Genomic DNA, 12354 nt, shown 5'->3' with positions numbered 1-12354 from the left:
GGACAAAGCGACGCGTGAATGGTTCCGTAACGTCGTGGAGTCAGAACGATTTCGTCACGGATTTACATGGAGCGAGAGCAAGAGCGAGAGAATCGGTCGAAAGAAAGGGAGAGACGTGGAAGAGGAGTAAAAGCAACGAAGAACGCTAACAAAATCGTGTGAGAGATTTTTAACGGACGATTTACCACGTAGCTGCCTCTCGATTCTCCCTAGTTTTCGTCCTTTCGAAAGTTCAGAAGCGACGTTGTGCCAGCAACGACACACCCTTCGGTCAGTTAGCGTCCTTAAAGAGCCCTTCTGCCCTCGAAATCTGCGCTACCCTCATCGGCCCATTTGCCGTTCGACGTTTCGTCACGCCGGGGGGTCGAAACTGGCCGCAGATGTCGTCCGTAAGCCTTGAGAGAGCGAGCGAGCGAGCGAGCGAGCGAGAGAGAGAGAGAGAGAGAGAGAGAGAGAGACGGAGGGAGAGATCTCACCCTCCGCAAAGTCGTTTTGCCATTGTATCTCCTGCTGAATACACGCCCTTAAATAAATCCATCGACGGAGAGAGCCGGTCTTGTCGAAAACACAGCCCTCATACTCTTCAGGTTTTGCCCTCTTCCTCATCCACTAGTCAACTAGGGAATTACTATATCTCGTACGGTAGTTTGCACTATATCGTAAAATCAGATGCCAAAGATGAGCATCGAGCGTGTTTTCGAAACGGCTATTATCATTTGAAGGAGAAACGTTTCGAAATGAATCCTCTTCGATGGGACCAGCGAGAGAGAAAATCTCCGAGACGTTTAATTAGTCGTCGCTGCTCTCTCTCTCTCTCTCTCTCTCTCTCTCTCTCCCTCTATCGTGCTCTCGAAACGGATTCGTTTCGTCTGCCACCTTCTTCTCGTTCATGATCCTTCTCCGTTCTCCACGCTTTCGTGCTCGCACGCACGAAGCGAATCAGCGAATTACGACGATTGAAATTCAATTCCGCGCGCAGCCGAGCGGCTAATTAGACGCAGTTGCGGTGGCAACGCCACGTGTTGCACTACCTCGTGCGATCGCGCGTACCCGCATAAACGCCCGCATCGTGGCATCCTCGTCGCTTGGAGAACGCGCGCGCGACTTAGCTGTACGTAGTCTCGCTTAACCCGCCCCTTCCGCCCCTCCCCCCTCTCCCTCCCTCCCTCCCTCCCTCTCTCTCTTTCTTACGCTCGCTCGCTCGCTCGCTCTAGGTATTTCTTCAAAGGACAGGTGTATCGAAAGATTAAAAGCGATTACGCAGGTGGCTCTTTCAAGGATTCTCAGATATCCTATCGGTGCTCTTTGATTTCTATTTTAAAATATTAATAAATGTGTTCGAAGAAAGGCATTTGAAATTGTATGCCAGCTGTCTATGGTAATCTATACATAAAAATTCCAGTAAAAAAATATTTGTCCGATGCGAATGAGAAATCGGTATCGTTCTCTTTTTCAATCTACCCTGAGATACGTACGCTTTAAAAGAGACAACAAAGAAATGCAATTAGCGAGGGAATCGATGAGACGATCGAGATTGGATATTATCTCTTCTTCGAAACAAATCGGTTCGTTAGAGCCTTATAAAGAGATAGGTATTCTCAGTTATCGAAGCGGACGAAGTCCCTTTGTCGAGAGCAGCCTTATCTCTCTACTCTCGAGGAAGCCCTCGTCTCGAAAGAATGTGCTCTCGAAGAGCATAATCCGCTTTTCACGATCCGATCCCAACACGACGGACGGAGCGGAGATACCTGACGGAGGAGTGAGTAAGAAAATCAGTGATCGAGCGAGCGAGCGAGAGAGCGAGAGAGCGAGCGAGAGAGAGAGAGAGCGAGCGAGAGAGAGAGAGAGAGAGAGAGAGAGAGAGAGAGAGAGAGAGAGAGAGAGAGAGAGACAAGTCCGGCGTCAGGCGGTATACGAGAAGGCAGGCTGTTAAGCCATAAGCCACAAGCCGTACGGCGGCTAAGCCGTAAGGCATTGCCCGATGCTACGATTAACGAGATCGGGCATGCGTGCCGAATAATTACTCATTTGCTCTGTCGACGGTGTAGCGTGGTACTAACCGAACATCCCGTGTTGCGACACGGAAATCTCGAATACGAGCACGACGACGATCGTTTATCGATCGCCACTCTACCATTAAATGCCCATATAACCAACGAGCGAAAGAGATCCACAGAGAGGCAGAGGAAGAGAGCTATAATAATAATGCATGGCTACGCGGAGAAGAGAGGACGCGCATGCATAATTAAAAATTCATCCGGCGATCGACGTCGTCGTTTGCATGTATATGTCGCCTATATGCTACCGTTTACGATGTCGATCGTGCTTCCAGATCGGTAAAGATAAACACCGACAGGTTCGCGCGTTGCGTAATACGGTGGAGGAGAAAATGATGAGCGATCGAGCCGCATTATACTAATTCGGCTAATTTCTATCGATATCGAGCCCGCTGCTTTCCGTCTCGATGCGTTCGACGTTATGAATAGTGACATCGACGTCGAGCCGCTCGACCATATCGTCGAATTGTTCGTTATCGACGATATACACGACCTAGTCCTAACGCGATATACGAATATACGAATATACGATATTCCTTTCTTTCTTTCTTTCTTTCTTTCTTTCTTTCTTTCTTTCTTTCTCTTTTCCTTTTCTTTTTTTCGATATAAGATATCATTCAATTCGGCTCACTAGAGATTCTTAGAGATATTTCTCTTTCGAAATCGAGCGGAAGTCGTTGGAAAATTTGCGAACGTTCGCGCAAATATCAAAGTGCAGACGATTTTACGAAGCGCGACGATTGAATTTTCGCAAGATACCTCCACCTTCTATTGGCTTCTCACGAGAACTGGTTCGGCTCGACAACGTGGAAATATTGTCGCGGCTAAAGTTTCAACCTCGACAACGATTTCTCCTCGTTTTCTTCTACACGACTTTTTCGCACGAGCGAGTTAAGACATGGATTTCTCGGATGCGCGCTTTTCTGAATTTTCCGAACTATCCTCGGTCTTGATATATCTCGATAGATTTCTCTGAGAAACACGAGCGATATCTCTTGGCGCTCGCTCCATCGGACCATCGTGCCTATGCTTTTACCCCCCATTTATTAGCCGGTTATCCATTGTGAGGGGCTATTGTGTTATTATTATCCCAGCCTACGTCGTCGTCGTCGTCGTCGTCGTCGTCGTCGTCGTCGTCGTCGTTGTTCTCGCCGTCATCGTCGACGACGTCGTCCTGGGCCCACACAGCGCTATTATTATTATCCACGAGCGCAGGAGGTCGTCCGTAACTATCGGCGACGGGCGGTGACTTAATAATACTTCGCTACGTTAGCTTAATGGGGGCTGCCGAGCGTGTAAGTCCACTAATTTACGTTTTTCCCTCTCTCATCCCCCGTCTTTTTGTCTCCTTCTTCCCCTCTTCGTTCCAGCCCGTAACACACGCACACAAGAAACGCACCGAAGGAACGTGCGAGCCGACACCCGCACCGAAGGGTTCATAAAAGGCGCGTTAACCGAATAAATAAATTCTACGAACTCGCCAGTGGCTTCGATGAGGGTTGTGACACCTAAACGCTCGGCGCTCGCTTTTTTTAAGAGGGCTGCCACACGAAGCCCGACATTTTCTCTAACGTCGACTTTCATCGAGAATTTATGACGCGACTCCTGCTTTCGCCGTAATCAGATTTACGCGCCCTGCTGGAAGGCATCCGCCCTTCGTCTTTTTCTTTCCTCCTCCGTTTACACGCTCCACCCTGTAAACGCGTACACGTAAGCCAAAGCAAAAGGGACCGGAAAAAAACATGCCGACTTCCCTTTGCTGTTAAGGGCACTTTGCGTTCCGTCCGGCAGTCAATTTTTGACGACAACAAATTTTGACGATGACACCTAAGCTCGACGTTTCCTCTTTAAGGGATCGTTCGGAAGACGAGCTACCTAAAAGATTATCTATCTTCTCCTAGAACATCAACTTTTCACTTTAGAAATGTTGTTCCTTTTCAAAGGTTATAAGACGATCGGAGTCTCGAGATTGTTTTGCGAATTTCGAAGGAAGGAAGGAAACGATATTTTCTTTTTTGAAATGACACGAGACGAAGACGGAGTAGAAAGGAAAATCAAGAGAGGATGCTCGATAACGATCGTAAACTTTACGTTTCTCTTCGTGACAATGCTTTCTCGCTTCGAATAATAACGAAGCTCGTGCGTACAAAGCGACACGGAGAGAGAGAGAGAGAGAGGCGCGCACGCAACCATATATATATATATATATATATATATATATATATATATATAGAGAGAGAGAGAGAGAGAGAGAGAGGCGGGGGAGGGAAAGAGAGAAACGTTCGTAAATTCAAGCGAGTGGAGGGCCTTTGGAGCGAGCATAATGGCCTCGGTATACATCGACGTGAGAGCGTATCTGCATATACCTCAAGAGCAGAACGGCAGCAACGGCAGCAAGGCGGCAACGACAGCCACGACGACGATTCTCTCCTGGTAGTCGTCGGTCGAACATCCGAGACAATGCGTCGTTTATCTCCGATCGACTTTCGAGAGACGGGGAGAAGAACGAACGAGTCCTCCTACATCCACTAACTCGTACACATAGCGTTATATGTGTGCCTCGGAAAAGAAATCTTCGAAACGATTAAATCAACGACGGACAAAGAAATATTTTCTATATTCTATGAAATATTTCTCATCGAGGAAAAAATTAAATTAAAAGGAACCTCGTTGCTTATACGAGATTCGATATTTTCATGACATTCGTCGTACTATTACCGATAGCGTACTCCTTTGAATTCGATACACCCGCATCCTTTGCTCGACGTTAAGACGAGCAAGGTCCTTGGTTGCGTATCTTCGCATCAAACGTATAGTACAATCGTGTCACCGACACAAATGCGAGGATAGAAGAGAGCAATAATATAAAGGAAGAACGGAGGATGGCTCTTTGCATTCCTCCGTTTGCTTTGGAGGATTCTCGAGACCTTACCCGTCCAATTGCTTTCTTCGAATCCAATCTGATTTAATTTAACATCGGGCCGAATGTTGAGGGAAAAGCTTTCGACAGAATTTTCGAGGGACCTTCGGTTCCTTCCTTTCCTCCTTCGCCTTAGTTCTGCCGATTTTGCTCAAGGACGAGAACCAAGAAAGGGAGGAAGGAAGAGGAACGAGTGTGTGTGAGTTAGAGAGGGTAGGAGGGGGAGGGGATGACAGAGAGAGCGAGCGAGACCGGTCGAAGAAGGCGTAACCGAGTCGGATGACAGTAAATAACGAGAGGTCCTCGAGAAATTTGAACCCCGGTAGAGTTGGAGTGGTCGAGCGTATACGCAATCGACCAACGGAATCGAAATTCGATACACGACCGTACTGCACACGCCCTCGTGTTTAGCGATGGTTTTGTTGTAGGAAAAGACGAAAGCAAGGAAGAAAGAAAAAGGAAAAAACAAAGAGAGAGAGAGAGAGAGAGAGAGAGAGAGAGAGAGAGACGATAGTCGTTCGATGCTTGGCACGTCGAAGCGGAAAAATTTCGAGGCAGCTCACCGTGTCGAATAATCTTTTTCGAGTTTCCGCTCTTCCTTTCACCTTTCTATAAGTAGATATCATTTGCGATTCATTTTTATTTTCTTTCCTCTTATAACATTATTTTCACATCGATTGATACGTCCATATAATTTTCCTTTGCCTTATTTTCTTCTCAAATTAAGATATTTTCAAGAGAGTGACCTCCATGATAATCAGCTTTTCGAACAAGTATCGTCTTCTTTTTATCGCGACGTAATTGCTTTCGTTAAAGTTATGTTCCTTCGTCGATATCGTTTTAGAGCCATCGAGATGCTTTTTAATATTCGTCATCGACGGATCTCCTACAGGTGTGTAGCTGACTTCGTTAAACGATTTCTTGTCGGCGAGCTCCATATAGTTAGGTATACCTACATATGTGCATACGTGTGTGTGTGTGTGTGTGTGTGCGCGCGTGTGTATCTAGATATGTAGATACAATTAAATTCAAAGGTCACCGAGAGGTTCGGAGCAATTAAACGGCCAAGTCGACTACTAATAATTAGTTACTCCATATACATTATCGTCGATACTCGCTCAGATCCATTTAAGGGGATCCTCGATTATCCTTTGCTCCGGCCCTCTCTTCGAACCGACATACGTTCAATGAATCTTTCTCTTTTTTCTTTTTCTTATTACCGATCGTAAGAACGATAACAATTCTCTTTCCTTACGATACGCGTACGTAGGGTGTAATAATCATGTCACCGTAGCCGTCTTGTAAATTTATCACTTTACATAACTTACCGACTTCAATCGTTTTACATCACTCCAGCGAATTCATTAACGACGCCGCCATGCCCAACGGAATTAATAGGATTGAAATAAGAAACGAGACAAGATAAACGTTCGAATTTTGTGCTACGCCAAGAAGCTCCTCTCTCTCTCTCTCTCTCTCTCTCTCTCTTTTTCCAAGTATCGCGTAAGGATGAGAGACGAAGGAGGAGGCGTCGATGCATGACACAAAAAAATAAAAGACGAGGATAAGATGATCATAAAAGAATTGGAAGTTGCTTGGCTTGTTCGGAGTAGAGGCGGATCGGTAAGAAATCGTTTTGCATAACGTCCCTCTCCTCTCTCTCTCTCTCTCTCTCTCTCTCTCTCTCTCTTTCGCTCACTCGCTTTGCTCGTGGAATTATTAGAGATTAAGCGGCGAGGACGTATATAGATAGGCGAATGCTGTGGCATCGATACACCCTCTCGTCCGTGGTTATGTACTACATCCATTAAAGCCATATGCACGCGCGAAGGTAGCTGCGTGGCGTGGGCAAGTTTGTACGTACCTGCCACTAATGCGCTTCGCCTGCATCTGCATAAGACAACACGATCGAGAAAGGAGGGTTGTGATAGAGAGAGAGAGGGAGAGAGAGAGAGAGAGAGAGGAGAGAAGGATGGCGAAACCAAAAGGGGGAGCAACCGTGGGCGATACTAATTATTTCGCCTTTCTTACACGCTCGTTAAAGTTTCTTTCGCGTGCCACACACGAGCGACGGAATGCTCGTACGTGTATCGTAATGCACACCGTTATACTCGCCCGCTCGATCTCAAACGTCTCGCTTATGATTTTCAAAAATGCCGCCCCTTTACGAATCGATTCTCCTTCCGGGTCGTATAAAGGAAGAAAAGGAGAGAGAGAGAGAGAGAGAGAGAGAGAGAGTGAGAGAGAGATTAAGGATAAAAAGTACGCTCCTCCCGATCATGAGAATGACGCTCGAATCTGTCTTTCTCCTTCAGACGGTTATAATTACGTAAAAGGAAAGACAGTTATTAAGAAGATGCTCCGATAAACGAAGCACCGTTCCGATCGAATTAACGACCTATCCACGGTGGTTCTTGAAAAGGTAAAGAATCGACGCGTTTGCTACCACTACCACTACTACTTTTTCGCGATACTCCTTCTCTTTCCTTTTTACACACTCGGAAAAAATGTTCGGGATAAAAATGCTTCGAGACGGCAAATCGATTTACAGGCTCTCGTATTAATGGCAGCGTTATACTTAGATACCTACGTATGTACACAGGTATGTGTATACATTATACGATAGACGGTTGATCGCCGCTTCGCATGCAAATCGCACGTTCCGTGCGTACTCGCGTACGCGAGTGTGCGTGTTACCTCAGAGAGAAAATATAGTAATCCAATCGCAGCTGATAAATCGTCGCACCAACGCCGGTAAGTGTAATGCGCGTTGGAGATAATTTAGCGTGCTAGAAGCTTACGTAAAACGAGAAAGTCTCGTGGAAAAAGTATAAGTGGTCGTGGCTGCTGTTGCTGCCGCTGCTAGTGGTGGTGGTGGTGGTGGTGGTGGTAGTGGTGGTGGTGGTGGTGCTGCTGCTGCTGCTGCTGCTGCCGGCACTCCCGTCGTTTGTGGGATCTCACGCTATGTAAATATCGCTTAATTGTGACAAAGAGAAAAGACTATCCAGTCGTGGTATCTCGTAAGAACGAGCAGTTAATTCAATTGCCATCCTTAAACGCGCTGCCACCGTCGTCGCTTGCGAGAGGGAAAAGAAGGAGGAAGAGGAGAAGGAGGAGAAGCAAAAGAAGGAGGTTAATCCTTCGACCGTTTTACCGGGATTTATCATCTCGATCGATCCACTTCGCAAACGTTCGCGTTAAAATTCTACTTCTTTGACATCGTCTCTCATCGAAATTCTCTTTTTATCGAATAATATTTCTTTTAACCGAGTCGACTCGTTTATACGGGAACGTCGAGATAAAGCGTATTTTTCTTCGAATTCCTCTTACCGCTCGCGCGATCGTAACGCGTTGCTTCTGCTTTCAAGGATGCATTAGTTTCTCCGCGCCTTCTCTCGTGCCGTAGAATTCGATTCGTAGAAGGTAGGGTAATATAGGTAGGATACGTAGTAGGTATTTCGCGTATGCGTATTCGATCGCGACACGAGGAACGTCCTCTTTCTACGCATTCCCATTCGAGTGCATTTAACGCGTATTACTTCTTACGGGTTACGTAAAATCGCGAGGAAAATATTCGATTTCTCACGGTTGCCGGTCGCAGGAGCGGTAAATCGGCAGCGGAACGAGAACGGCGTAACGGACGACACTCCCGTAATGAATTCCATGACATGGTGGTTGGGACATTAAGAAGCAGTCGGAAAAAGTGGGAGGGCGAGGAGGAGAACTTCTCCTGTCACCTCCGTGGAAATGAATTTTTCATTTGGCGCTAAACGCGCGAAACGACTCGTGGCTTAAGGCGAAGATTAAAGGGCGCGAACGTTCTCTGCTCTCTTTTCCGGCTTTTCCTTCTTACTCGCGAAAGGTAGAACGTAGAAGAGGGAGAATGAGAAACGAGGAGGGCGGTACCACGGCCATTATTTTTCATTGCGGCAGTCGCCACCGTCACCGTTGCGCGATCCTTTCCTATTCTCCTTTCCTTATTCCTTCCTTCCTTCCTTCCTTCCTTCCTTCCTTCCTTCCTTCCTTCCTCCATTCCTTACTCCTACTTCTTTCCGTCCATTCCTTCCCTCCCATCGCAACCTCAACCTCCGTCGTTTTTCCTTTTCCTTTGACGGCGAGTCTCGCGCCGGGTGTTTCCTTAAATTTGTATTACCGCCTGAGTTATACGAGCAACGAGGCTGCCACGAAGAAACACGACCCTTCTGGATTATTCAATTGGACCGTGCAATTTGTTTCCGTTGACCGCGTAGAACCGACATGCTCGTCCCGACGTTTTATAACGCAAACTTCACTGCTACCGATGTAATTCCTCCTTATAGATCGGATAATGCATTTTTCTCAAAGAAACGTCAATGAAAGAAATTCGTATGACATAGAGATGAATAGCTTGTAAACTACGTCGAGTTGAATTTTATAAAAATCATCCAAGATAAAAATGGTCAGCAATATATATTCTCCTCTTTTTGGTCGTAACTACCGAATTACGTAGGTGTATATCTCGCGGCAGATGCCGCATTTCCGATATCGTCTTTCTTACGCTTCTGACCAAAGTTATTACTTATACCCACCACCGGGGATATCAGCGGTTTATTTTCTCGACGACGAGCCGAGGAGAACGACGGAAACGACGACGAGACGAAGCCGGAGGTGATGGAGGAGGAGAACGACGACGAGATCGACGACAAGGAGACGTTGTGGGATGGAGTCTAAAGAGGAAAAGAACAGAGAGAGAGAGAGAGACAGAGAGAGAGAGAGAGAGAGAGAGAGAGAGGGCGAAGAGTAAAGAAGGAACGAAGGGCCTCTCCGCAGATTAGAGCGCGAATCAATATTGGGCAGCGAGGCGAGGCTTTTATCGGCGCTGAAAGAAATCCCCCTTGCTTCCTTCTTCATCTTTCTCGAGTGGGCACCGGAGGAGCCCGGAGTGAAAAGTGCGCGCGGACGAGAGAAAGAGGCCCCGACATTGGTGAAAGAAGAAGAAGGTAGAACGAAAGAGCGAGAGGGAAGGTGGAGGATTCCGTTCGAGCAACTTACCGGACTTCTACGTTCTCTCTCTCCACGCTCGAGGATTTACAGATTACGCGCTGGTAGACCGAGCTCGAGCGCGAGAAAAGGGAAAGAGAGGGCGGACGTCGAGCGAGAGAACTCAAGAGAGACAGGGTGAGAGAGAGAGAGAGAGAGAGAAAGAGAGGACTAGTAATACGGAGGAGCCGGTGTCGGCCTTTACGAGGAGAAAGAGGACAAGCTCCGAACGAGAGGGAGAGAGAGAAAGAGAGAAAGATGGAAGAACCGAGTCCGCGCGGAGTCTCCTGAGAGGGAAAGAAAGAGAAGGAGAGAAGGTTATATGCCTGGACCAATCGGACGACTCCAAGGGAATCTCTGGACCAATCGCGAGTTCTCTCTCTCTTTCTCTCTCCTTCTCCCTCCCTCCCTCTCTCTCTCTCTCTCTCTCTCTCTCTCTCTTCTCGGTGACGTTACGCGTTTATTATCGCGCGGGGAAAAGAAACGACTGTTTATAAATAATTAGAGAGGTTTTAATTAACCCTCGAGACGCGCTTGGACCGCCGCTATCCACTGGCGTTTTAATCACTCGCCCGGGTTTTGCTCGTCGACGATGAGAACAAGGAGAGGAGGATGGCGAGAATAAGAAGGTTGCGAGAAGAGGGAGCTGTCGCTGCCACTGTCGTTGTCGTTGCCGTGGACGTTGTTGTTACTCGAGGCTTCGAGGGAGAAAGAGGTACAACGTCGTTCGAACGATTCTCCGCGCGCTACTACGCTCGGACTCGCATTTGTAAAACTAAACCATCGATCGGTTGCCGATCGACCGAGTCACCATTTATACCAAGACCAACCAACACCGTCGTCATATCCACGACGTTGACGTAACTTCGTTTACCGGACGATTTTTCGCGAGATTCGCCACGTCAGAAATTCTCTTGCGCTCGGTGCCATTTTTATTATCTAATATCCCTTCGTTAACCGGACGGGAGAGTATGCGCTTACTTGTTCGCTTTTTCTTCCTCGTCCACTCCTCATCCTTCTTCATCTTCTCCTCCTCCTCCTCCTCCTCCTCCTCCTCCTCCTCCTCCTCTTGATTCTCGTCTACCCTCTAATAGACGTAATTACGCCACGATCGATCCCGGCACGTGATTAAAGATTCTTTTGGTATCCTTTCGCAGATTTCGCGCTCGCTTAATCGAGACCAATATCTCTCACCCTATGCTTTTTATTATTTATTAAAGAGCGAAAGAGATACCTATATTTTATCGACCGCATGTGCCGATATAATTTACCGTATTTATTCGCCTCTTTTTTCGACGATCTCGAAAAAAAAAAAAAAAAAAAAGAAAAAAAAATAAAAAAAAATAAAAAAGAAAAAAAAAGAAAAAAAAGCAGGAAAGAAAAAGAAGAAAAGAGAAAAAAAACCCGTTTGTTTAAAAAACAGGTCACCGCGCGAATATTGTTCGCCGCTGGTGTTATTTTTACCTCTACTTTCTTTCTCACTCCCATAAAGGGACTAAAAAAACAATCGTATCAATTTTATTCTTCGAATCGTGAATGCCTCGTAGCGTGCATCGAGTGTGAATTAAAAAATAAAAATTGCAAAAAGAGGAAGAAGAAAAAAAAAAAAGAAGGAATGAAAGACGAAAGAAGAAAAAGAAAAGAAGGAAAGAACGGTCCGGTGTCGAATGGCGACGATGTATATAAAAAAAAATATTTTTTACCGAGAAAAAAACCGGTCCTCGGAGCGTTTCTTCGTCTTTTCTTTTTCCTTCGAGTCATTTTTTCGTCGTCGTACCAACGTCGCCGTCGTTCCCGCAGAATTTCGAACGTGTCGGTAGACAGCGCGAAAGCCGTTCACCACCATGCCGCGCTCCTTCCGTTCGCACGAATCTTTCGAGATGATGCCTCCTACGGTTAGACGCGACAAAAGGGAAATCAAAAGTGGCGTGAAGCGGTTTTTACGATCAAACGCGCATCCTTCTCCATCTCCTGTCCCTTTCTCTCTTTCTTTCTTTCTTTCTTTCTTTCTTTCTTTCTTTCTTTCTTTCTCATTGTCAATGTGGCTTCGAAACACGAGACGACCGCTATTCTTCGCTCGCCCGTGAAAGAATCGAGTTTACCCTTTGGTGCCTCGCCCAAAGAAACGATCGACGCGGGATCGTAGAAAGGAAGGTACGAGAAGTCGAACGAGCATGTTAAGCGGCTAGAAGGTCCGGGGAGGGAGAAAAGAGAGACACAACAAAAAAGGAAGGAAAGAAAAAAAGGGATAAGAAAAATGTTTTACGACGCGAAACGCGTTTCGGGATAACGCGAATCCTTTGGCACAAACGGTATATGGCCTCGAAATCTCCGGCATGGTTCGTGCCTGGAAAATGC

Source organism: Vespa velutina, chromosome 1 (genome assembly GCF_912470025.1).
Source record: "Vespa velutina chromosome 1, iVesVel2.1, whole genome shotgun sequence".
Classification (NCBI taxonomy): Eukaryota; Metazoa; Arthropoda; class Insecta; order Hymenoptera; family Vespidae; genus Vespa; species Vespa velutina.
This window is presented reverse-complemented; position numbering follows the sequence as displayed.